Raw genomic sequence first — 4,989 nt, 5'->3', positions numbered from 1 at the left:
GAAGAAGCCTCAAAGAAGAAATCTGAAATCCTCTTACCTTGTCTTGTCCAGAGAACCAGAATAAAGACTCAACCTCTTGTACTAAAACTATTGTCAGAAGGAAAGTCTTACCACTGACTTCTCTAAGAGCCCAAATAGTACTTTTTAATAGATGTTCTTCAAAATGTACTTGTCCTATCCCAAAAGTTCAAACTCCATATCAATGTTTTATTATCTAGGATTGCATTTTGCAACAAATTTGACCTGGGAGTTTGATAAGAACGTTATATTGGTCATTATCTTTCTGCTGACTTGCCATTTCACCTGTATATATGACAAGCATCTAAAAATGTAACAAAGGCCAAAATACATTTCCTCCTTACACCCCTCCCACCCTGGCCAAAATTCTTTCTTTCTAAAATTTCCCCATTATTCACAATACATTATCCACTTGGGTTGCTCAAGCCAGAAATCTAGAATTCAGAATTAATTGCTCTTTTCTTGCATCACCTAACCCTTCATATCCAAAACCTGATAAAATTTTGTCCACTCTACTTTTAAAATCTGTCCTTAATCTGTCTACCTCTCTTCAACCTCACTGTTACCAATGCAGATACCATTGTCTCTCATGCAGACCATTGGAAAAGCCTCTTAAATACTTTGTGTGACCAATTCCTTCTCTACTGTCCATCCTCCATACATCAGTCAGTAGGTAAGAGCACAGGCTTTGAAGTAGAGATAACCAGCCTAGGATACAGCTTCTCTTTACTAATACATAGCCTTTGATGAGTCTTCTTGGCATTTTCTGTTCCTTCAGTCTGGCCCGGAGAGATGGTCATTGGACCCTTCATTCATAAGGGCAAATGGATAGAGTCCTGACTCTCACTGAGAGTTAAATCCTTTAGGTTCTAGGCTACTCAAGTGCAAGCAATCTATCAGTCCTCATAAAATGTATGACTTGAAGCCAACTGCACCATTACAATCCAAACTTGGAATTACCTTCTAAATTCTAGCTCTCCTATTATCGTAAAGTTTTATAAGTATACTTTTGAGGATAATCTGATGAATAAAAATGTCATGAAGTAGTGTTTGATCAAATACTTCCCATAAAGGGAAGAAGACCAAGGAGGAGGAAAAGAAGGAGGCGAAAGAGGTATCTGGTCTCTTTATTCCTATAGCACAAAGTAAATTGTGGGCGATTAAACTAAAAAGTGACAAGGAAACCGATCTGGAGTCTTGCATTGCATATTCAGAGGTCTGGACATTGATAGGCTAAGGGGAGTCATGGAAAGACTTATGAGTAGAGGAACAGATCGGATTTATATTTTTGGTTGATTGTGTGGGCTGCAAAGTGGAGGACATCTAGTCTCAACTTGTGAGAAGAACATTTGGGCCATAAGAATTATTTTGTCTATTTAATACTTAATGAACCATACAATTACGTGTGTGCCCGTGCGTGCATGCGTGCGTGTGTATGTAAAATTATTAGGTTATGCAGCACTTTGTAGTCCACCAGTCCTGACTAGTACGAGGCGTCTGTCATGTAGGCAGGCGTTATTGTCTCCATTTAACAGATAAGAAGACTTAGCCTTAAGAGATTAATGACTCGTCCAAGATCACATAAATGATGAGGTCTATAAAGCAGATCTCTTCACTCCTGGCTTTATATTTTTCTGTGGCTCTATATTTTCAATAGTGCAGCCTTCTAAAACATTCTACTGAATCTTGTAAAATTTACAGACTCAGGAAGGTGTGGGGAGTCACTTTGTTTTACCACAGGAGACAAATGGATGGGAAATATGTTGAGATTTTCTGGCTACAGAGGTGGATGAGCAGAGGCCTCTATGCCTCCATGCCTTTGCATATGCTGTTCTTCTGTCTAGTACACTTTCCTTCTTCAAACCTTTTCCTGTCCTCCCTCCATCCCCACATCACACAGTCATCTCTTCCTCCAGGAAGCCTTCTCAGATTTCCAATGCAGGGAACAGGTTTTTTTCCTCTGCATTCTAGTCAAGGGTCATGTTTATCATAACACTTAAACACCATACTATAATGTTTATTTACTGCTGTCTTTCCTACTACACTGTGAGTTCCTAAAGACAGGAATTACACCTCCTTTACTCCATAACACCAATTCCTGGCATAAGGCTCAGAACATTCTAAGTACTCAAAAAATATTGGTTTGAATTTGTCAGATAACATTTGCTGAAGAAGCTGCATGCAACCTACCAAGGTTAGGCATGAAATCTACTCCTCACCTATCCTATCTCTTATAAACTCTAATCTCCTGTGCAAGACTAATCACCAGAGCAACCTTCTGAACATGCTCTTTCCTTATCTCACAGGGGCATAATAAAAGCTAGTTTACTTTAAGCAAATGGTATTTTTTTCTCCTTCTATTTTTTCCTCTTGCTTTTTCCCCCTTCTATTTACTTATCTACTGGCAACAAGAAAAGAAAGCTGACTCTGATCTCTATTTAGATATTTGATATACAGCATGTCTAGATAGGGATTTTATAAATTGATAGTGAGGCACAGTTTGAATATCTAAAACCTATTTGTTCTATTTTAGATTCCATTGTGGCAGAGAAAAGAAGGCAAAAACACACACACATAACATATGGGTAAACTTAGAAGTTCAAGTTTTTATTATTTTCAAGGCAATGTTGGAGATCGTGATCAACATCAATCACTGGAAGAAAAGCATCTTGTACCGAGAAAACTGGAAGTTAGCAGCAATCTTCAGAATTCAGTGCGATCAGCCTTGGTTGAATTGATCACTGAATGACTATGTGAGCCCAAGCCAGGTGTGTATCTACCTGTGCCTTGGGTTTGTCATCTGTCAAAGGAGGAAGTTAGAGGGGTGGAGGTATCACTCAGAGGTAGAGTGCACGCTTAGCATGCACGAGGTCCTGGGTTCAATTCCTGGTACCTCCATTTAAAAAAAAAAAAAAAGGGAGGAATTGGGGCTAGAGGAGTCCTTGAAAGATCCAATTCCATTTATTTGTCTCAGGAGTTATACCAACACGTCTATACGGTTTGCTCCTTCACTGAGCTGTGTAGTGAAATCACATGCTGAGTGACCAGGCTCCAGTCCCACCACTCTCTACCGGAGACACCTCTTCTCCTTACCTGGAAATGTTCTGACACTGTTTCCAATAGGAATGTGCTTACAGCAGTCTTTGTCTTTTTTCTTTATGAAACTGAACATTCGTATTTCACAAATAACCTAATCTATTCTGTATCACCTACTTCCTAATCATGGGTGAACATATTTTAAGAAATAACTTTCCCCAGTTGTAAATCAAATTGATTATTGATTTTTAAATAAGGGTTCTTTGAAATAACCATTTCTCTTAGTGCATTAGAAATATTTGATTTTTAAAATCAGTTTGATTTGTGATACTTGATTTTGACACAACTATGGAGAGACGCATGAAATGCATTCTAGCCTGACTTTGTGGAGTCCTTCAAAATTTTCATTTTGAAATGATAAATAGGCTTTCCATTTACTCATCTGGAACTAAATAGCTACTAAGCAGCTCCAATACTCTTCTTCATGCCCACAGCTTATTACTCAAAATTGTTCCTTGACTTTTTAGCTCTCCATCCACAATCTGGTCTTAATCTACTTTCCAGATCTATCTTCCACTAATGCCTTCTCTTTCTACCAAATTGAACTAACCTATGTCCCCCACTTTCCTTGCACAGCCATCTTTGCTCACATACCATTCCTTTTACTGGTGTTACAGAATGTTATCGCATTCTGCAGACGTTGAATGGTGCAATGAATGTGACCAGTCTCGGCTCAGTGCCCGGGCTAACACCATAGGTCCTCAATAAATAATGGCCCTTAGTTTACTTATTCATTCATTTGTGGCTGTCTTACACTGCTGACTAGGCTAGAACAGAATGGACTACATGATTTGTAGGCCCCATATAAAATGAAAAATCAGGCTCTCAGCTTTAAAATTATTAAAAATTTCAAGATAGTGACAGCAGAGCATTACAAGCACAGGGCTCTTCTAATTACAGAGCCTTCTGTGACCACAGAGGTTACACACTGACAAGGCAGGCGAGCCCTGAATGAGACACAGGCTCTGACCCCAGGAAGCTCATTATGAGGGTGGAGGTAGACAGGTAAGAAAAAACAATAGCTATATAATATGCTAAGTGCTGTGAAATACGTAAGCACAGGGTTCAGCTGGGAACATGGTGGTGAAGCTTTCAATCCACACTAGAGCAGAGATGGAGAGTATGAGAGAGTCAAGAAAAATCTCATGGAAAGAGGCAGTGCCTAACCTGGGTTTTGCAGTTCAAATTAGAGTTGGGAGGACAAGAACGAGACAATAGGAACACAAGAGTAGCTGAAGAAGTGACATAGCTAAGTGCAAAGGACAGAAGCTCAAAGAAACATTTCCAAATCCTATCTTCTTCTAAGGCCATGGCTTTCAAACATTTTTGACCATGAATCACAGTAAGAAATGCACATTTTGACCTATAGTACACACACTGAAACAAAAATCCCAGAAAAACAATACTTATTCTTACCATGTGCAGTTTCTCTTTTCTTTCATATTGTTAACAAATTTACAACCCGTAATCTGCAGGACCTGCTTTAAGGACTATCTCAAATGTCACCTTCTCGGTAAATCTCCTTAATTCATCCAGCCCTAAGCCATCTGAATTTCTGTAGTGCTTCTCTTTGAGCACTTTGCTTTGTGGTGCCTATGACGTGCCTTGCACCTCCTGTCAAGCTATAACTTGAAGGCAATTTCAAATGCCTTGAACATAATGAGGTCCAATAAATGTTTACTGACAGTGTAAGCAGTCCATTCTCTTCCCCAATCCTGACATCGGACATCCTTCTTAGGAACACCAATGCTTTGTCTTGTTTTCATTTCCCACCAGTTTAACTACCTTTTGCTTGCTCAAGAATTAAAGAAGGCTCCCTGGGCTCAAGATAATAGCCTCCAGTCTTTGGTCCACTTGGTCACTGACATCAAATTA

Source organism: Camelus bactrianus, chromosome 21, assembly GCF_048773025.1.
Source record: "Camelus bactrianus isolate YW-2024 breed Bactrian camel chromosome 21, ASM4877302v1, whole genome shotgun sequence".
NCBI lineage: Eukaryota > Metazoa > Chordata > Mammalia > Artiodactyla > Camelidae > Camelus > Camelus bactrianus.
The sequence above is the reverse complement of the archived record's forward strand: the minus strand, read 5'-3'. Positions refer to the sequence as shown.